The sequence below is a fragment of the Agelaius tricolor genome, unplaced genomic scaffold, assembly GCF_023055355.1.
Source record: "Agelaius tricolor isolate 1412-34295 unplaced genomic scaffold, bAgeTri1.0.p SCAF_7, whole genome shotgun sequence".
In the NCBI taxonomy this organism is placed as follows: domain Eukaryota; kingdom Metazoa; phylum Chordata; class Aves; order Passeriformes; family Icteridae; genus Agelaius; species Agelaius tricolor.
In genome coordinates, this window is record NW_027269267.1 from 2,867,470 (window position 1) to 2,890,277 (window position 22,808).

General features: G+C 43.7%; 1 protein-coding gene across 2 annotated transcripts in view; it reads right to left on the minus strand.

Annotated features, from left to right (window-relative positions):
- Positions 1-22,808, minus strand: part of KCNJ6 (potassium inwardly rectifying channel subfamily J member 6) — a 174,744-nt gene that overhangs the window by 83,120 nt on the left and 68,816 nt on the right. The window lies entirely within an intron of this gene.

Sequence of the window (22,808 nt, forward strand, 5' to 3'; positions counted from 1 at the left end):
GGAGAGCCTGAACATTCCATGAACAGGAATAGCTGTTCCCAAAGAGCTGACAAGCTCAGAAATCAGCACCTTTTCCTTCTGCCCAGCCCTTGGTTTTACCTCATTGAACAAATCTTGGTCACTAAAGGAAATATTTTGCTGCAGCTGAGGTTGTGCCACTTCCCAGCTCTCATAGGACCTCGGCTCCTGTGCACAGAAATCAGACATTTCACCTCCCAGTCAGTAAATGTGGCTTTGGCAGCAAAGCAGAAAGTGCCTGGGTGACAGCCTCAAAGGAGGGGACTCTGCTCTGAAATCAGTGTAACAAGAAGTGGGGTGAAAACTGCAAAATACACTTTTGGTCTGTGTCAGAAGAGGAGGATAATTTAGGGAATTGATGTTTCCCCTCAGTCCTGTGCCTTCTCCTCTCACCCTGAGAGCTCTGCACCGGGCTGTGATGGAACCTGTGTTATTAAAATGGAATTCCTGGCTGGGAATCGAGACAGCCACATCCTGATCCCATGTGTGCCACCCAAAGGATGTCACTTTGCATCCTCCTCCCTGAAACACTTAGACTTACAAAGAAGTCCTGATGTATTTTCACATTAAATAAGCCAACCCTAATGACTGCTGAAGGATTCAGCCAGCAGGCTGCAAAACTCTTTAAAGATTTCTTTTTTTTTTGTTTGAAGGGCTCTTCAGGAAAAGACTCCTGGGAAAATGACACACATGGGTCTTCCTTGGCTCGTGGTGTGGAGTCACAGCAGCTGCTGTGTTTCCTTCTGCATTTTTTAGGTGAGCTCTCAGCAGAAATCTTTCCTCTCCGTGGAGGGGGAAGTTGGATGTTAATTGGAACAGAAACCTTAATTCTCTGTGATGCAAATCCCAGAACACAGAGTGTGCTGCACTGCGTTTGCAAAACATGCTAAGTACCAAAAGGCTTTCCACAGAAGTATTTTTTTCAGTTTTTAAAAACTGTTCTTGCATTGCATTCCACTTTCAGCACCACTAGAAGATGACACATGGTGAAGATCCCGTGGGCTGAATGCACTACACTCCCAGGCTCTCTTTGTTCCACACTGCATTCCTGTTTCCTGCAGGGATTGGGATTTCCCTCACAGCCTTCCCTTTGTGAAAAATGCCTATTTTATGATTGGCTTTTTGCAAATATTAAAATGAATATTATATGTGTTATGTCAGAAAGTTATGCTGTATTAATTTTCTTAAGTAGTGCCGTATTAGCATTTTCATAGTATGGTAAATGTAGTTTTGTAGTTAAAATGTAACTTTTGTAGTTAAAATAGAAACTATGCATGCGGGATATTTTTTTAAAGAAAGGAATGAGGTGCTCACACCAGATAGCAGCCACAGGACACCTAAATCTTTCAGAGAAAGAGAATTTATTGTTCTCTTATCAGAAGAAACAAACTTCTTCCTGCCTTGCTCAGCTCTGAAGGTGCTGTCAGGATTCAGCACCTTCAGGAGGAAGAAGCTGACGATGACCAGACAGAATTCTGTGTTTGAATGGAATTTATGCATCATGGATGAGGTGTATGAATATGCAATGGGCTATTGCTTTTAAGGGTTAATCCTCTGTTAATATAGGTCCTTTTTTGGGCTTATTTTGTCCTTAACTCTTTGTTCTTCTTGTCTCATATTGTCCTAATCCCAATTGTTCAAATTTTTATTACTTTAATTACATTACTATTTTAATAGCCATTTTATTATTGTTAAACTTTTAAAGTTTTAAAACCAAGTGATTGACATTTTTTACATGTTAGAAAGTTATGCTGTATTAGTCTTAAGTAGTGCTGTATTAACATTTTAATAGTATGGTAAATGTAGCTTTGTAGTTAAAATGTAACTTTTGTAGTTAGAATAGAAACTATGTATGTGGAATATTTTTTTTAAAGAAAGGAATGGGGTTCTCACACCAGATAGCAGCCACAGGACACCTAAATCTTTCAGAGAAAGAGAATTTATTGTTCTCTTATCAGAAGAAACTAACTTCTTCCTGCCTCGCTCAGCTCTGAAGGTACTGTCAGGATTCAGAGGAAGAAGCTGACACTGCCCAGACAGAGTCCTGTGTTTGAATGGAATTTATGCATCATGGATGAGATGTATTGTTCCAGATTTCCAGGCAAGATGGATTCCATTCCTATCTGTATGGCAGCTGTCTCTTGTCAGGTGGGCAGTTTGCCTTATCTCTCTCTCTGAGTGCTCACAATCACTCCTCCCTCAGGAGGGGACATCTGCTGATAACAGCCATTGAATGTCCCTGCATGGCTGATAAGAACTGCAGCATCCCATTGGGAGATGTGAGCCCAGAGGGAGGAGCCAAGCATTCCTGCCTGGATATAATCTGGAGATTCTGGAACACCAGCACAGATTCTGCACTGCATTCCCAGAGGAACAGCAGCTGCCTCTTCTCCCATTGCATCTTCAGAGGAAGAGACTGCACCTTTCTCCAGGATCCCTGCTCCAGCAGAGCCACCCCTGGCACTGCAGGAGGGCTGAGCCACAATTCCAATGGTTCTGCTGCCAGCACCCTGACCCACAGGGTGTCAGGCTGGGTTCTGACTCTGGAAGTGTTGTTTTAGTTTAGTGCATTGTTTATTTTATCCTTTTATTTTCTTCCCTATTAAAGAACTGTTATTTCCTGCTCCCATATTTTTTTGCCTGAGGGCCCCCTTAATTTAAAATTTATAGCAATTAGGAGGGGTGGGGAGGGTTTACAGTCTGCATTTCAGGGGAGGCTCCTGCCTTCCTTAGCAGACACCTGGCTTTCCAAACTGAGGCATGTATGAATATGCAACAGGCTGTTGTTTTTAAGGGTTAATCCTCTGTTAACATGCGTCCTTTTTTCGAGCTTATTTTGCCCAGAAAAAGGTACCCGGACTGTCTGTAACTCTTTGTTTCTATTGTTTCATATTGTCCTAACCCCAACTGTTCAAATTTTCATTACTCTAATTATATTACTATTTTTATAACCATTTTATTCCTATTAAACTTTTAAAATTCTAAAAACAAGTGATAGGTGTTTTTCACACCTTCCTGTCCTCTGGCTGCTCCACACCAAACTGCCTTGGTGGCTCTGTGGACTGGTTTTGACTGGGATAGAGGTAATTTTCCTCTCAGCATCTGTGTTTGGGATTTGTGATCAATAACCCAGGGGGATTTCAGCTGTTCCTGACCAGTGCTTGCACTGTATTTTGTTCTTACCAAGGCCCTTAGGAACAAACTTCATATTTAAAGGGTTTGGATTTAATTTAGTGAAGGAAATTATTTTCACTCAACAATACATTAGATGTAACTACTCAATTTCTTTCTTTTATTATCTTCCCACATGGAGCTTCTTTTTCTGTCACAATAAATGAATGGCTGAGCAACTCTGAATATCCTGCCTAGAAAGCTGTAAACCATAGGGCTCTTTGTGTGTTTGACCACAGTTTCCCAAATTTTCTGGATTTGATTAGGAAGGATAAGATAAATTTTAATTTTTTTTTTTACCTCTAAGGGTGACAGAGATAAAAGCAAACCTTGGCTTTACCAGCTTGGATGCCAATCCCTCCATTTTTTTTTCTGTTGTGGAAACAGAAATGGAGGGAAAGGGTTTTCCCCAGAGCTCCCCAATCCAGATTCCCAAAATGGGCATTTTAAGCTATGCAGAAGCCTTGGAAGAGCTTTCTGACAGAGCACTGGGAGTTAGGTGGTGTCAGTGCTTGCTTTGATATTTCATTAAATGCCCCCTGGACAAAGTTAGGCAAAGGGAAACAGCTGGCAAACGTCAAGGAAAAGCTAAAATTAAATTCCTTAGTGAGGAACATGGGTGGATTTTCCAAGCAGGCAGTGTTTGATGGTGCTACAGGAAAGTTTTCTATTTGTCCATGTTTCATGGAGGCAGGAAAATGGGGAGAATTGATTCTTGTAAAGGAATTTAGGAGAATACAGATTCAATTCTCATTTGCTGGCTCTTGTATGGAGCTGGGAAAGAGTTTTCTCCTTTCATGGAGGAATTGCCAAGGATTGATCTCCAGCCTGAGCTCCTGTGTTCCCATTGCAAAGATCATGAGAGTATCTGAGACCAAACCACAGCCTGGAAAGCCATAAGAGCTCTGAATGGAAGGAAAATGGAATATATGCATGAGCTTGATTCAGCTCTAAAATGCAGATTGTTAAAAGTGCCTTCTTGATGACACAATCCAAGTGACATTTAATGAAAAATAGGATATTTTGAAGTGGAAGGATTGGAAAATATCTCAGTGATAGCAATGAAAACAAGACACCAAACTGCCCCGCATATGAGGGTCATACATCACTAAAATAGATGAAGGTAATAGGAATAAAGGACTAATTGTATTTTGGAAGGTGAACAAAGAAGAAATAACTAATGGTTCTATGACACAGTTTGAGGGTCTTCTTGTTTTTCTCTCATTTTTTTTAACCAGCAGGAAAGTGTCACAAAAATGACACACCCAAAACCCTCTCACAAAATGAGTGGTTGCATTTTGTTTCTAAGGACTTTTTTTCTCAGGGGCTGAATCAGTGTTTCAGTAATAACCATCAGATAAAGACTCCCAGGGATCTGAGGTGCTCTTGATATCTCTTGTCAGGGAAATTTGGGGAAATTTATCAGGTTCTTTCTGTCTATTCCTTTACAGGGAGGGAGTGTCAGGCATTTATTTGGCTGTTGTTTCTATATCTGGGAAAACTTTGTGTCTGTCTGTCCATGTAAATCTATCCTTGTATCCATTTGTTCATGCCCATATGTATATCACTCTTTTCCTAATAAAAACAGGTACAAGATGCTGTTAATTCAACAATTTGGAACACTACAATCAAAACTGATGCATTAATATTACTGCTCATTGCAAGCAAGAGCATATGCTGAATTTTATGCCCATTTTATTAGGATCAGCAGGTTCCTTGATACATTTGGAGCTGCAGCTTAACCGATCAGTTTTATTTGCATTTTCGTGGGCACCAATTCAATTGCAGGAGCTGCTCTGCCAGGCATCATGAGGTGCTCGGGGGCAAGGTTTGGTTTGGATCTCTGCTTGTCTCTCCTTAGTGCTGGTGTGGTGCTTCAAAAGCTCTGCTTGTGTGAGCGACAGATTTCACTCCGTCCCAGCCAGGAGAGATAAAACCTCTGCTTTCCTTCAGAAATACTTCTTGCTATGAGCTGGCACTAAGGGAACCCCGGGCTCTTTAAGCCCTGAGTTGTTGCAGCACCATGGAGGAAGGGGGGGTCAGGCTGTTGGAATGCTCAGAGGTGAGAGGAACAGTGGATTTGTCTTTACAAACAAGCTGTTGGTCTGCTAGGAGATAAAACCAGCACTGGGAGATAAAAGAAACAATGGGAAGGATTTCACTGATTGATGAATGGAAAAAGATATTTGCTTTTACAAATAAACTTTGGGTTTGCTGATAAACGAAATTAGACATTGAAAGATGAAACAATGAGGAAGAAAAACCCCTGATTTCCATAAGAATTAAAAATTAAAAGAGAGGGTTATACATTAGAGGGGAATCTTTGGGAAATCTTTGGTTACAGGTGCATCAGGGAGTCTATACCTCTCAAGTACCTCAGCCAATGGGGAAAAACCCCTAAATTCCATAAGAATTGAAAATGAAAAGGGTGGGTTATACATTGGAGGGAAATCTCTGGTTACAGGGGTATTGGGAAGTCTGTACCTCTCAAGTACCTCAGCCAATGGGGAAAGAGAGAAGGGAAATGCAGCAGGGAAATTGGGATAAAAAGGGAGGCTGCATCCTCCAAAAATGTGAGAGATCCCAGGGGAATGCCCCATGGCCTCTCCCTTTATTCCAATAAAGTAAAGGGACTGCTCTGTCTCCTTTTTGGACATAAGCCTCTGGTGTTTGTGGGTTAATTTTCCTAACAGAGGGAAGGAGAAATTCTGGATTTTCCTTCCCCAGCATCCACTTGGCAGTGACTGCCAGCTGCTGTGGGGCTGTGTCGTCTGCGGGCTCTGCACCCTGAGACTCGGTGCTATTTCTGAGTTGCCTTCAAAACCCTCACTGCCTGCAAAGGAACACTAAAAACCTCTCCCTGTGCCTGAGCATTCTCTGGGAATTCAATGAAAGGATCACCCTAGGGCATTTCTGACTGAAGGCAGCGAGAACAGCTCCCGTGGATGTGCTGCTCGCTGAGTATTTAATGGCACTTTGGCACATCCCTGAGGGCCTTTTCTGGCACAAACACAGAGCTCTGCACCTCTGGCCCCAGGGGATCTGCCAGGAGATGGTTCCTGGGTTTATGCTGGGGAGCTGTGATTCCTCTTCCCTTTACCCTTCTGCTCAGAGCTGCCTCCATTGCAAATATGCAGAGAAACCTTCCTGACTGGAAAATTTATGGAATCACAGAATGCTTTGGGTTGGAACGGATGCTTTCCACTAAATCAGGATGCTCCAAGCTGGCCTTGGACACTTCCAGGGGTGGAGCAGCCACAGCTTCTCTGGGTGTTTGAGCTGAGCCATGCACACACAGCCGAGAGGAGAATTGCTGTTCATGCCCTAATCATAAAAAGCAAAATTAAGCTTCTGAACTGAGTGTTTACTGGTGTTTTTCAGTCCCATCTTAAAGGCCAAATAGACACCAGGCTGCTTTCAATCCAGTGGAGGGGTGGAGAGCCCCACAATCCAAACAGCACATGAACCTGTAGAACCAGATTTTGTACTAGAACAGCAGTTTTTCCTGTCAGCCTTAAAAACCCCACTTTCAGTGGGAAATACATGTGGAGAAGGTACCATTTCCACAGGAATAATTCAATTCTACCAGTTCCCTGTGCTTCCAGGTGAGATGATGTGAGGCTGCTGCTGAGGGTAAAGCAGGGCAGTGCATTCCTTATGTGTGAAAGGAATCACAGGATTAGGCTCAGTTCCTGTCCTGGGTGTGCAGGCAGGGATTCCTCTCAGCATAATTGGGGTATTTACACTTTTTGGGGAGCTGGCAATGAGCACTCAAGGTGGCCTGAGGTGTTTCTGTTAACAGCCTCAGTTACATTTCTACAGTGATGTGTCTCAGAGGACAGCTCTGCTTCTGCCCCAGGCACAGAAATCTGTTCCCAGCTTTTCCCTAAATATATTTTGGCTTCTCCAGCAAGTCTCATTAGCAGATTTATTTGACTCTGGCACATGACCATTGAAACCAGGGGTGTTGCTGCCCTTCAAACACACAAGTTGCTGCAGTGCCCCACAGCTCTTTTGGAAATACAAACCCATGTTTGCGCCTCAGTCTCACCCTGAAGTCCTTTGGAAAGGTAAAATGAATGTTTCTGAGGGGCTGAAGGTAAAATGAATGTTTCTGAGGAGCTGAAATAACGTGGCAGTGCCTTTAAACAGCAACAAAATTAAATAAATTGAATTCTTATTGCCAAACATTCTTGGTAAATTGGCTATTTTCATTTTTGCCCACAAACAGCTAAAAAGGATTATTAAATCTAAGGAATACAAATGCTAAGTAATATGAAGAGCTTGAATCAGACCCAGAGTTAAAGCTGGAAATAATTCTGTCCCTAATCCTCTCTGTGGTGCCCTGTGGTAAGATTGGTTGTCATGCCAAAATCTAATAGTCTGCTTTCATCCTCCTTGGACAGCAGGACAAATTGGCCAGAGCACATTTTCACTGCATTTGGGCTTCTAATTGCACTCCTAGTTGGCTTTTAGAGGAGCATTTCAAATGTTCCCATCATTAGCACCTGAAAAGAAGTCTTCTCTCTGTATAAACCTGAAATGGAAGTTCAGGTTGCTTATGGAATACATGATTTTTTATTGACTTTTTAAAAAATATATTTTCCTCTTGCACATTTAAGTAATGCTTAAGGTGTTATCAAAAGCTTCAAACTGCCGGCTCTTTAGTCTTTTGTTTCTATTCATGTCTCTTTTTTTTGGCTTTAATCAGTGAATTTCTTGGCTTGGAAAACTTTCACACATAGCAACACCTTCAAACTGTGCATGCAATATATTGATATAGAGATGTGTGGAAGGCATTTGGGTACTGAAATCCTCTTGAAATATTTTTAAACAACCTTGGAAATGTGTATATAACATATCATCTCTGTAGCAACGCTCTTTAAAGACAAATTAGTGGGTTTACCCCTTCTTATAGCTACTGGTATGGGAATGGATTAACTGGGAGAGATTGGGAGGTGCTGGCAATGAAATTACTGATGCCAAGTTCAGATTCCCTGTGAGATCTGAAGATTTTTTTTTTTCCAGCTGAAAATAAAAGGTACAGCCTGGGACTGCTGCAGTGATTCATTGATTGACCTCTCCAGAGCTGGTTGCAGCTGCTTCAGCAAATGTGGCTGTTGCTGGTCAATAGCTGGGAGGGCTTTAGACAGTCCCTGCTGGCCCTGGTCACCCTGCCCAGGCCTTCTTTTTGTGCTAATTGGTGAGACTGGCTTGGGACCAGCTGGAGAATCTGACAATGGAAGAAGTGGGTCAGATACCTTGATTAGTTCTTGAAGCAGAGAGGAATTTCTCCCAGGTTTTCTGGCTGCTCCCTGCACTCCTGCTTATGGCTGGCAGTTGACAGGAAGGAAATAATTTCCCTGGGTCTGTAACTGCAGGGTAGAACAGGCAGAAAGTCTGGAATGTCTGCAGGAATCACAGAAGGGTTGGGTTGGAAGGGACCTTAAAGATGATTCAGTGCCACCCCTGCCATGGGCAGGGACACCTTCCACTGTCCCAGGCTGCTCCAAGCCCTGTCCAGCCTGGTCTTGGGCACTGCCAGGCATGAGGAGTCCACAACTGCTCTGGGAAAACTGTTCCAGTGCCTCTCTGCCCTCACAGTGAAGAATTTCCTCCTAACATCCCATCTAACTCTACTCCCTTTCAGTGTGAAGCCATTCCTCCTTGTCCTGCCACTCCATCCCTTGGAAATAATCTCCCTCCATCTTTCTTGTTGGTTCCTTTCAGGTACCAGAGTGAGTTAATAATCAATAAAGAGCATGAGAAATAAAACTCCAATACTTTTCTGCTAAATTATCTCCTGCTCTGAGTTGCATAAGTGGTTTTAGTTTCTCTGATCCTGTGCCCTGGGGCAGGGACTGCATTTTCAATTTCTGTAGAGAGTAAGGAACATCACAGTTCTCATCAGACAGCTTTACAAACAAGTGATGTGGATGCTTGGGATTCTGTCAAACTGTGAGAGCATGAATGGCTCAGGATGGGGAGTTCACTTCAGACACTGCACTTAAAAACAGGTGTGTGTTCCTCAGGGATGTCCTTCCCAAGACTTCTGGTCCAGCTGGGAGGGAGTTGCTGATCCTGGTCTGGTACAGAGTTAAGCCAGGCAAATGATCCCAGGATCATCTGAAGGACCTGGAAGTGGATGGGGTGAAGGGAGAGATGAACCTTTCCAAGAGGATCCACAAAACCCTGCAGATGATCCCAGGAGGGACCTGAAGGACCTGGAAGTGGATGGGGTGAAGGGAGGGATGAACCTTTCCAAGAGGACCCACAAAACCCTGCAGATGATCCCAGGAGGGACCTGAAGGACCTGGAAATGGATGGGTGAAGGGAGGGATGAACTTTTCCAGAAGGATCCACTAAACCCTGCAGATGATCCCAGGAGGGACGTGAAGGACCTGGAAGTGGATGGGTGGAGGGAAGGATGAATTTTTCTGGGAGGATCCACAAACCCCTGCAGGCTGAGCTGCCTCTGCTGCCCCGGAAAGGGCAAGGCTGGCTCTGCTTAGTCCAGACTAAGTGCTTCAGTAATTATCAGCTTCTTAATTGGTGGTGGAGCTGACTGAGCCTGAAATGCCCTGGAGAGTGCTGATTATTCCCTTAAAATGCCCTGCTGTGAACTGCTTGGAGAGCCCCTGAGGGTGGTCAGAACATCCTGGAGAATCCTGTTCAGCCAGGACAAGCCTTTCCCACTCTCTGCCAGAGCCAGCACCTGACCAGGCAGGTTTTGTGCCTGCTGTGACCTGCCAGGCTGTTTTTTACTATGAGCCAGGTCTAACCCAGCTGGTTTAAAACCAGCAGGGAATGTTGGCAGGAGTCATGGCCACAGCAGGGAATGCACTGCAGGTGCATCCTGAGCCCCCAGTGCGATGATTTACCTACACCAGCTGAGCCTGTTGCATGATGAGGACTTCAAATTTTGTCCTGGAATACTGGAGGAAAAAAAAAACCCCAAAAACCCAACCAACAACAACCAAAAAAACCCCCTATAATGGCTAATTGCATAAGAAATATATTGATGTTTTCCTGGCTAACTCCTGATACCCAGAGCTCTGTTCTTACATGAAATTCATTTCTCCAGAAAGGAAGTTCTCCTGCCCAGGAGGATTGATTTCAGATGGGAGTTAGGGAATTAACTGAACAATTACAAATAGAGAAAGGATAAATAAGGGTAAATAAATAGCCTTCATAACTTGGTGTGTTCTTACACATAAATAATGGAATGCTGGAGTGGTTTGGGTTGGAAAGGACCCTAAAGTTCACCCAGTTCCACCCCAGGGACGTCTTCCATTGGACCAGGTTGCTCCATCCCCATCCCTTTTCTGTCTCCCATCCTTCCATCCACTTCTACAACTGACAATTATTATTTCTACTTTTTTTTTTTTCCTGGAGGCAGAGTCGATTTTCAAATATCATTCAGAGAATTGCAAAATAGCCCTGGTTTGAATGGACCTTAAAGAACCATCTGGTCTTCTCCATTTTATGGAGAAGGGAACCCACTGAGATTATTTTCCACCCTGTCCAATAATCTCTGGAAAATCTCCAGCAATGGGGACAGGGGATGTCCCTGGGGACGTTTTCCCTGTGGCTGGTTATTGTAACTGTAAAAAAATTTATTTTTAGGCCAAAATGACGTTGAGAATTTTCAATTCTGCTCCTGTTTTCAACAACCAATGCAACAAGGTGCTCAAGGTCTGTTGCAGCAGGAATAAGGATATTTGTTTGTTGGCTGGAAAGATTATTAGTTCTAAACCTCCGATTTAGACTATTTTATTAGGAATGTAGGCATTAAGTCAGGTAACACAACAAAATCGTGGTGGTGGAAATATCACCAGGCAATTCACAAGCAGGTGGATTTGTGCAGTGATCTCTTCCTGAGGGAGTGTTAAGGTTTCACATGAAAGCTGGAATACCAAATTCCAGCCTGCACTTGGCTATTTTAGCCTTGAGAAAAACACAAATGCATTTTCAAAGAGAAACACCAGGTGCCCAGAGCCATTCCAGTTGTTTTGTGTGAAATGTTGTGGGTTTCAGTTCATGAATGCTGTTGTTTGATGTACTTCAATTTGCTTTATTTTTTTTAATGTAATGGATTATTAACAACATTCTTTTTTTTTTTTTTTTTTTTTTTTTTTTTTTCTTTTCTTGGTGGTTTCTACTCCCTGTGTGCATTTTGTGCAATATTGCTGGAGGGTTTTTTTGAACTTGCCTGGTTTGTAGGCAGGATTGAAATGGTCCCTGAGAGGATCTACAGGCAAAGGTGTCCATGTGCATCAGGAAACACCCCTGGCCCAAACCATTGCCAGTACTGCAGTTAGCACAGGCTTGGAGACAGATTTTTTTTGTCTTGCACGGGAAATTTTGGCCATCCAGAGGTAAATGAGCTGTAGCTCTGCTGAGGAATACCTGATCCAAGGTAACCACTCAAATGAGAATGTGCTCTGATTTTTTATAAATTTATTAATACATAATTTTATTTTCTATCTGTTAATTCATTCCTAGATTATAGCTTTGACCTTGGAATATAAATGGATTTATTAATTTATTTAACATAAATTTATAATAAATCTACCTAATAACTAATAATAAATATTTTGTTTATTCTTTATTAAATAATAAATTTATTTAACAAATAAATTTATTTGTGATATGATGGATTTTGACTTATTATTGCACTGGTTTCAGCATCAGTGACCAGAAATCTGCTCCTGAGCTCCAAAACCAAATTCCCTGTGGGAAGAGAGGCTTTTGATAGACCTGTAGTTCTTTTTTATAGGCCTTGCAACAGCTCCTGAAGAATCTTTGATTTAGGCAGCACCTTTTATCTGCTGTGCTACTTCTGCTGAAGAGAATGTTTATTTTTGTTTATTTTTCAGTTTTTTTTTCCCTAGGGTTTATTTTCAGGCAGTTTTTTTTTTTTATTTTTTTGAAAGGACTTTAGGTTTTTGCTGGCAACTGACGTCAACAGGATATTCTGTTTTCTTTGGAAAACTTGGAATTCTTGTGATGGGAGAACAGAGGATTCTCTTGGCCTTTTCACCTCCAGTCTTGTCTGTGGTGTGACCAGGAGCTCTCAGCAAGAGAAGCAAGGAGAAGACACAGAGAGCAGAGATTTGAGACATTAAATTCAGACATTAAGTTGAGAAGTTTGAGACATTAAATTCTGGCAATAAATTGAGAGGTTTGAGACATTAAATTGAGAAGTTTGAGACATTAAATTTTGAGTGGTGGTGGGAGATGTGGCTCCCTCCTGTGCAAAAATCACTGGAAGAGGAAAGAGGTGATGATTCACTTTGTGTGTTCCAGCTGAGGGCAGAATCCATCCTGAACCAACTGGAATTCCTGCACTTGTGCTTAGGAAAGAGTGTGGGCACCTCGTGGAGCTCCGTGGGTGCAGGAGGGAACACACAGATGGAAAACCATGGGAGAGGGTGGATTTCCCTCAGGAAGCTCTGCAGGAGGAGCACTGGGGCCATCCTGCCCAGCCACCTTGGGAAATGAGTAATGGCACCCTGGGAGCACAATGGGGCTGGGGGGAGGGAAAGGAAATTTCAAGGAAAGGAAAGGAAATTTCAAGGGAAGGGTTAGGGAGGGAGGGAGGGAGGGAGGGAGGGAGGAAGGAAGGAAGGAAGGAAGGAAGGAAGGAAGGAAGGAAGGAAGGAAGGAAGGAAGGAAGGAAGGAAGGAAGGAAGGAAGGAAGGAAGGAAGGAAGGAAGGAACTTGTGCACCTTGTTTGGCTCTGTGAAGGAGCATGGGGGTGTTTCAGGCTGAGCAAAGTGTGTGTGTGCACTGAAGTTTTTGGGAATTCTCCAGGAAGAGACTGAGCTCCTTGGGAGATGCCTCATGGACAGCCACCAGCTCCCAGAATCACAGACTCTGCCTCTGCCACGCTGCTTGTGTGGAGCAGGTTTGCACTGCTGGGGGCACTGACAGCCCTAAATGCTGACATGGATCTTCCAGGGCATTTTGGGATTGAAGCTGCAGAGACTTGGAGCTGGAAGAATCAACTGTTCCTAAACCTGTCTGAGAGAAGTAGGTCCTGCAGGACCAGGAGGGATATCATGGAATCAGCATGGTTTGGGTTGGAAGGGACCTTAAAGTTCATCCCATGGGCAGGGACACCTTCCACTGTCCCAGGCTGCTCCAAGCCCCAGTGTCCAACCTGGCCTTGGGCACTGCCAGGGATCCAGGGGTGGAATTCCATGCCAGCCCCTGCCCACCCTGCCAGGGAACAATTCCTCATTGCCAAGATCCCATCTAATGCTACTGTCTATTAGTTTGAAGCCATTCCCCCTTGTCCTGTCCCTCCAGGCCCTTGTGAATATTCTCTTTCCATCTTTCTTGTCAGCTCCTGCAGGCCCTGCAAGGCCACCCTGAGCTCAGCCCAAAGCTTCTCCTGTGCAGGTGAACAATCCCAGCTGTGCCAGCCTTTCCTCCCAGCAGAGCTGCTCCATCCCTCTGCTCATCCTGGAGCCTCCTCTGGGCTCTCTGCAGCAGCTCCAGCTCCTCCCTGGGCTGGGCCCAGGCCTGGGGCAGCTCTGCAGGTGGGGAATCACCTGAGGGGCTCAGGGACACAATCCCAATCCCTTTCCTGCTGCCCACACTGGAGCTCAGCCCAGGGCATGAGGGGTTGTGGGGCAGGTCCAGCTCTCACCACCAGCACCCCTGAGTCCTTCTCCTTCTCTGCATGGGAGGGATAGGAAGGGATGTGCTGGGAAACTTGTCAGGGGAAGCTTGCAAGGCATCGTTCTCGCCTTCTCTGCTCCTGGCTTTATCTCCTGCATTTGCATTTGTATAAGCACCAAGTCAGAACAGAAGTTGAAAATCTCCCAGATAGCAGAGATTTGAAATGCTGCCTGTACAACTTTGCTGAAATATGCATGGAAGGAATTTCAGCTAATACATTATGAATTTTGGTAATGCCACGTCTCTGGCAACCTCAGATACAGATCATGAACATGAATATTTGGAAAATATTCACATAGTGAGGGCTTGGGCTCTGCTGCCAGGGCACAGGGACAGGAGCAGAGGGAACGGCCTCAGGCTGGGCCAGGGCAGGCTCAGCTTGGGCAGCAGCAGCAATTTGCCCATGGCAAGGGAGCTCAGGCCTTGGCAGGGGCTGCCCAGGGAGCTTTGCAGTGCCCAGCCCTGCAGGTGTCCCCTGCAGGTGGCACTGAGTGCTCTGGGCTGGGGACAAGGTGCCCATGGGGCACAGCTGGCACTGCATGGGCTGGCAGGGCTGGGCCAGCCTCAGGGGATTTTGGGATTCTGTGAAAATTTGTTGTGTGTGTCTGTCTGAACCTGCCTGTGCACACACCTGTGTGTCACACAAATGAGATTCTATTTTTTTGCAATCAATCCAGGGTTTGATTTTATAATCACAGAGGATTCTGTCTCGATGCACATTGGAGATAAAAATATTTGTATCAATTTTTCCTTTTATCCCTTCAGTTCCTGTTTAGTGACTCTCTGTTCCTAATGCATTTATGGAATAGAAACGAATGATTTCATGAGCTATTTATACGAAAAACCTTTAAAATAATACTTAAGGGGGATTTTTTAATGGAAGATTTTATTTATGATATAAAATTGGAATAAATAATTGCACACTGTGCAGAGCAACAATTCCTTTCTGTCATGCTTTTACAGTCTTCATAATATTCATATCTTTAAAAAATTGGAGTGATAACTTTCCTGTGGTGCCTTCCATCAAGACTAGCTAGAACATATATTAAAATGACAGTTCATTAGGGTGTTGCCAATGTAGCTGCAAAGCTTTCTATCATTTTCTGAACTGTTATTGCTTATATAATAAAGCTACCAGCAAATAATAATCTTCATGTCACACACTGCTCTTGGGATGGATTTATTGAGGTGAATATAAAATAATGTGAAGTAATGATTACAGGATAGAAAAACAAGGAGTTACCCTATCAGTCTTCTACACCACTAAAGATGAAATGACTGCTGCAGTAAAATAATACTGTGACAATTTTGTCACTTTATTCTCAAGATGGTGCTAAAGGACTGTGAGCCATTTAAATTTGGGGGCTAAACTGCCAAAAAATGGCATATTTTGCTTTGTATGAGTTGATGTAACAGAAAAAAATTGATTAATTTTTGTTTTAAAATGTGTGCGTGTGCTTGGAGTGACACCAGTTGGCTTTGTTAAACAGACTTTCCTCATACTCAGATAGAGCTGAGTCCATCAGGTGACCAAATTTCACAGTCAATTTAAGATGAAACTCTTAATATATAAAAAAATCTGCACCACTAATTCAAACACGAGCTAAAAGCACATGAACAGCCTGGATTTTGAGGTGAAAATGCAGCACAGGTTGTCATAGCTGAACAATTGCTGGGTTTTACCATGAAGGCCGTGCTAATGAGCAGCACTCAGACCTTGTAGCTCCAAAGGTTCTGGTGCAGCACCCTTGGGAGAGCCCATGGAGAGGGCAGAGCCTCTGGCAGCTGCTTTAGCTTGGATTTGAGGACATTTATGGCTGTTTCTCTCTGTAAAATAACCAGCTGGCCTGCTGCTCTTGGGTTTTTATGGAAGTGGCTCTGGACTGGGGGATAAATCCAATCCCATCCCATCTCCAGTGCTGTGCCTGCCCTCACCCAGGGCTGTGGGTGATGGCCCTCACCTCACTGTGATGAGGGGGGGATGAATTTCCTGCCTTGGAGGCAGGGAGAGATGAAAAATGTGAAAAATGCAAGTGTTTCCCTGCTCTACCTGTGAGAACACATTCCCAGGGATTCTGCTGGATGGCTTTTCAAAGGCAAACACGTCTCCAACTCCTCTGCCTTTGATCTTCCATCTCCAACAGGCAATTTAACCACAGCCTCTTGATTTATTTGAGTTTATGAAGACTGTTTTCTTTATTCTTACAGGACTGGTGGGCAGAAGCAGCCCAGAAATTCTGCCCAAAATGAAATAGGGGAAGCTGATTTTCTCTGTGTGGGGAACACAGAGGGTGCTGAGGGCTCCTCTCCATCCCTACCGCAGGGGCAGGTGTCTGCCTGAGGGAGATCAATGATTTCTGCTGCTTCCTTCCCCCTGGTTGTCACTTTCTGCCCATGTTTTATATCCCCAAAGAGGCTGTGTTCTCCCAAACCATCAGCACTGGGTGCCTTGTTCCAGCACCTCACTAGGGAGGATGAGGAGTCTGATAAGGAATAGGTAAGTTCATGAGAGGTCATGAGGGCCATGTGCTTTCTTCTGCTGGAAACCAAGCCAAGAAGGAAGGGAATTCCTCAGGGCTGTGGAATTAGAAGCTGTTCCTCAGCAAATGCTCTTCATTAATGAAAGCCAGGCCTTGCCTTTCATGGCCTGGGCCAGAGCTGGCAGCAGAATCAGATCAAGGTTCAGCATCTCTGAACGGTTTGGCTTGGAAAGGACCTTAAAGCCCACCCAGTGCCACCCCTGCCATGGCAGGGACACCTCCCACTGTCCCAGGCTGCTCCAGCCCCAGTGTCCAACCTGGCCTTGGGCACTGCCAGGGATCCAGGGGCAGCTCCAGTGTCCTGGGTTACAAGACGTAACAGGGGCTGTGTGTTCTATTCCCATCTGTCAGAGCTGGGGAAGTTCTCTGCTGTCCATGGGGCAGTTTTTTCTTTCTCTCTCCCACAGCCAATCCTCCCTGCAGGAGATCTCTGCTGTCCATGGCCACTGAGTGTCCCTGCAGGGCTGATCCAATCCCATCATCCCATGGGGAGATGCTGCATTGCCCAGGGGAGGAGCCAAGCATTCCTACCTGGATCCAATCTGAGGTGCTGGCACAGCCCAGCAGCCTTTGCCCAGTGCATTGCCAGAGGAGCAGCTTCTGCTGCCCTGCATGGCCAGAGGGAGCCCAGGCCCATCTGCAGCAGCCCTGGAGCTGCAGAGGAAAACTCCCCCCTTGTGCAGGATCCCTGCTCCAGCAGAGCCACAGCTGGCACTGCAGGAGGGCTGAGCCCCCATGGGATGGGGCTGTGCCACCCCCTGACACACAGGGGAACAGGGACTGCTCTCACTCTGGCAGTGCTGGTTTGTGTTACTGCATTTAAAAAAAAAATTCTTCCCTAATAAATAACTGTCATCCCTACTCCCATATCTTTGCCTGAGAGCCCCTTAATTTCAAAATTATAATAATTCAGAGGGAGGGGATTCACATTTTCCATTTCAGGGGAGGTTCCTGCCTTCCTTAGCAGACACCTGGCTTTTCAAACCCAGACACACAGAGCTTCTCTGGGCACCCTGTGCCAGGGTCTCCTCACTCTCCCAGGGAAGGATTTTTATGTCACTGGTGTAAACCCTAACAAAGCTTCACCCTGAATTCAGCCCATCACCACCTCCTCCAATCTAATCAAAGATTGTGCAAGATCCAAATATTTATACACCCTCAAATATATGCTTATATATATAGTGTGTTTGTATAGATCCATTTCAGACACTGAAGAAAAACTTTGTGGCCACGGAAATTGCTGCCTTTTAAATGAAAAAAAAAAAACCCAAACCCATAGAACTAGGTCTTTAATTCCTAGTACATCAAATATTACCTCTCGTTATGCAGGAAGAGAATTGAGGAGATTATTAAAGCTTGAAATTACTGAGCTGTTTGTAGAAGTAGTTAGTGAATGTGGGCAATAATCTGTTGTTTAAAAAGCAAAATCCCCAAGGATCTGGAGTCCATGTGTTCAGTGTGCAGGCATGGGGTGTCTATCTAATAGATTAATATTTCACAGGCCAAGAGCAATTTGCATGACAGACTGTAAATTAGAATGGCTCCCAAACCAGCCAGTACAAATGGATTCTGAGCAGTGTGAATCAATAACAGACACTTCTCCAGCAGCTTCCCCTCTGCTGGGGGCTCACAAAAGCTCAAACACCACATCTGTCGTGCTGTTGTCACCTTGGGAATGTCTGATAAGACACATCCCACCCACATCTTTGTTCTCGTCAATTCTTTGACATTTTTTGTTGAAAATCCTGGCACAGAAATGTACATTCCTATGTGGAAAATTCAGCTCCTCCCAGTCTATGCCTAAGAAAATAAAATTTTTTATATACAGGTGTGCAGCTGGCATTTATTTGAGCACAGTGGCCTCATAGCCATGATCAGTGGTGATCATAGAGAGACACACTGCAGATGAGCATTTCCAAAGGGACACCAACTCTCTGTTTTCCTGTGTCCCACCTACAAAGCATTCATTGGAGCTGCTCTTCTGAAAATGCTCCTGCTCAGTTTGGTAATGGCATCTTTAATTTGTTTGTTCTCATCAAGGAGTCCATGAACCCCTCCTATGCTTTTGTAGATCTGCAAAGAGTTTTCTGTGCTCTTCTCTTGCTGATCCTCAGCTTCTGTGCTCTTTCTCCTTGGATCTCATTTATAAGCACCTCTTATTTTCTTCTTTTTCTTTGTTTGTTTTACAAACGCATGTTCATTCCCAATGATCCTACATCCTTCTTCGATGATAGGATGAATCTTTTTGTCATTTATTTTGTGTGAGTTATTATTAAAAAAACAGCTTTCCTCTCAAAAAAACCCAACTCAAACCAAAGCACCACAAAACCAATTACAAATCCCAATAGCTCCACTCCCATCAGCCTGATCCCTCTGTTGCAATAATCATGGAATGCCAGAATTGGTTTGGGTTTAAGGGACCTTAGAAATGATCCAGTGCCACCCCTGCCATGGCAGGGACACCTCCCACTGTCCCAGGCTGCTCCAGCCCGTGTCCAACCTGGCCTTGGACACTTCCAGGGGCATGAAATCCACAGCTTCCCTCTACTTTTGTCCCTGTCCATTATCCCTCACCCTAAAGCCTGATGGTTTTGAACAGTGAGTATTCAAGGGCATACTTCTATTACCTGTAATTTCAAAGAAATGTGGATTTGAGGAGGTTATCCATGTGGAAATAGGATATTAAGATTCTCACCTTTCTCTTCCCTCCTTGCAACTTTTCTCTGTTTCTGTTGGACTGTAATTAATTCTCTGAATTTTAGTTTAATTTCTTCCAGGTCTATCTGACAGCTGAATATTAATATGCCTGATAAAGGAATTTTTACTCTCCCCCTCTCTTCCAAACCTCTCTCTTGTCTTCATTCCCAGCTCTGGCTGTTGGTGTGAACAGAGGGCTCTGTTATTTCTGTCTCAACAGCACTTCACCATTTCAGAATCATCTTTAATTCCTCTGCTTTCCCTCACTCTTTCACTGCTTGCTTGGGTCTTCTTGTATTTCTTCTCTATCTGATCACATCCCTGGGACTGCTGTAATGCAAACTCTGTGTGACACACAGAGTGAAGCACAGTCTGCAAAGCTGCTGCCAAGATATCCCTTTCCTGCCTCTCTCATCCCCCTCCACTCTTCCCTGCCCCACTGGTGTTCCCACTTTTTCTGCCCTCTGCCTGTATTTTTTTTTCCTCTCTAAAGTTTCTTGTGCCTTTCAGAAAGCACAAGGAACCAGATCCTGGTTTTAGAGCTGCTCTTTTCTCCTCAGCCTCTTCACCCTGCACCTTTTACAAGTGTTTTCCCTCAGGAAAAGTCCCATCCTAGGGAATCTCCAGATCCCTGAATTACACATTTTGTGCTCTTCCTTGTGAGTGTGAACCCTCTGCTGCAAGAGCTGCATTCATGGCTTGCCACAGTATTGTGACCGTGTTCACAGGGGTCCGAGGATGAGGGAAGACACCAGGATCTGACCCCATGTTTCAGAAGGCTGATTTATTATTTTATGATATATATTATATTAAAACTATACTCAAAGAATAGAAGAAAGGATTTCATCAGAAGGCTGGCTAAGAATAGAATAAGAAAGAATGATAACAAAGGCTTGTGGCTCGGACTCTCTATCTGAGCCAGCTGGGCTGTGATTGGCCATTAATTAGAAACAACCACATGAGCCCAATCCCAGATGCACCTGTTGCATTCCACAGCAGCAGATAACCATTGCTTACATTTTGTTCCTGAGGCCTCTCAGCTTCTCAGGAGGAAAAATCCTCAGGAAAGGATTTTTCATAAAAGATGTCTGTCACAACAGTATGGTGTGATTGTCTGATATCCTAAAAAATGTAAAACTCTGATGGAAGACTGGCATGGAAAGGAGGAGGAATGGGTGGCTGGGAAGTGAAGTATCCCCAAGGACTGTCACAGCTGCCTGGTCAGTCTTATTGAACAGGTTCTTTCTAAGTCTCAAGGCAAACACTATGGATTTATCAGTACTTTTCTGTGCATAAGAGGAGCACAGAAGAGGAAGAAACAAAGCAGCCTTTTATTTCTTTTTTTTAACTCTGCAGCAATCCATAGATGCTTGGCTGAGATGGGCTAATATTAAAAAGAAAGCACATTGTCGCACTCTTCCCACACCTCTGAGCTACAGACTGAACCCTCCAGAAGAGACAGCACTCCCTAACATCTGACTGGAGCACATTGGCTTTCCCTGTGCCAAGAGGAGGATGGAAATGGTATCAACACCTTGCTTTAAAAACGCTGTGAGCAAAGATTAACAAAAAAAAAACTCCCCAAAAAAACCAGAACAGAAGAAGGCGGCTTATATTTGGAGCTCAAATTGTGATTTACACTGACAATTTCAGTGGTAAGCAATTTCATTGCTTTACTTTTTAAATTTTTAAAATTTAGAGGTTTTTACCTCTTAGCTGTCCCTGAGGTTATTAATTACCTGGAGCACAGCAAAGCACCAGCAGCTCTGGCAGCACTGCCCATTTTCCCTTTCCCATCTCTAAAAGCAAGATATGTTCTGAAAGTAGGAGATAAAAGCTTTTCCTTTTCCTTTTCCTTTTCCTTTTCCTTTTCCTTTTCCTTTTCCTTTTCCTTTTCCTTTTCCTTCCCTTCCTTTCCTTTCCTTTCCCTCTCTTCTTTTTCCCTTCCTTCCCTTTTCCCTTTCCCAGTTTCCCCATTCCCCTCACTCCTCACTGTTCCACATCCCATTGTGATTCCTCACCACTCACAAATCCCAGTCCTTCCCCAGATCCTCCCCCCAGCACATTCTGCTGTTTCAGTTCCCCAACATCTCTGGCTATATTTAGCCAATTTATCTAACTGAGTAGGGAAAAAAAAAATCCTTTACTTTCTGTAGGGAATACCAGCAAAGCAGCAAATATTGCCATGGCAACGAGCCTCTCAATCCATCAGGCTCCTGCAGTATCTAATACACAATCTGGAAGGCAGGGACTGGCATGGAAAAATGAACATAACATATTGGCACTTCAGGATTTAATATCCCTTCCCAGTGACCTTAATTAGCTCACCTTATTTGGGGTAATTATCCAATTTTGGAGAGAAACTTCTCTTTTATTTGGCTTTCCCGAGGAAAGCCAATGTGTGATCTGCCTTCATTAAAATGCAACTTTTGACTTTTTCCCCACAAACATGCCACAAAATGGGAGTTTCTATAGTAACACACAATGCAGGCTCAATTTGAAATTATAATCTTTTGATAAAAATGAGTTTCCCCCAGCCCCCTTCTCTATATATTTCCTTTTTCTTAAAAATTTGGTTTTGCCACTCAGCTTTACCTCTTCTCTGTTCCTAAGGAAGTTTGAAAAGAGTTTCTTAAAATGAAAAAGCACTGCTGAACTTAAAATTACACATTCCCACCCCTCATTTTCATTTGTACATTATAAATTTTATATAATTTGGTAACTTTTTCACCTCGTCTTATCTTCAATTATTAAATTTGTTTGCTATGGCTGTTTTATCCCATGGAAAAAAAAGAAGTGCACTGCAAGGATTGTTAGAAAGGCCTTATCAAGTTTAGTGATAGGCCTTGGGTTTTTGGGTTTTTTTAGACAGATTCTGTTATGGGATCTGTTTATCATTCATTCAATTAAAAAATTTTAAAAGAAATTAATCCCTGATCAGAGTCAATAACATTTAAGAAGCATTTCCAGGCATTCTGCTGCTGTGTGGGAAGATGCAGATCAATAAAATCTTCTGTCAAGGCTTTGGAAGTGGAATTGGGAGGGAAGGAAAAGAGAAGAGTTTGATTGGAGCTGGGGTGTCCAAAAAAGGATCTTGCAGGAGTGAAATGTTTCATGGAGACCCAACCTGGCCCTAAAGTTTTCCAGGAAATCCACAACTTTTCTGGATAAACTCTTGTTCCCTGATGTACCTGACTAGCAATCAATGACGTCACACCTCACTGGGATCAACCTCTCATATTTATTGGGATAAAGAAATAATTTAGATAAATAATAAATTAAATAACTCTTGTTCCCTGATATACCTGACTAGCAGTCAGCAAAATCACACCTCACTGAGACTTACCCACTCAAATCTATTGGGATAAATAAATAATTTAGCAGTGTTCATGAACCTCTCCCTTTCCTTTTCATGTTCTGATCATGGGCACCTGATCAAGTTAGGAGGCAGAGAAACAGTAGGAGTTTTTCTGTTCACTTTCAGGGGGTTTGTATGGTGCTTTTCAAGATTTCACTTTGAAACATTACAGCCCAGCACACATGATTGAATGGATTCTAAAAATACACAGCCTTCACCCACAAATTAGTGCACCAGCATGAGTTACTTGTGCCTTAAATAGTAATACTCCCCTAAATAATAATGTTATCACCAAAAAGAGACTCAACTGCATGCAAGAGCAATATGCCATAGAA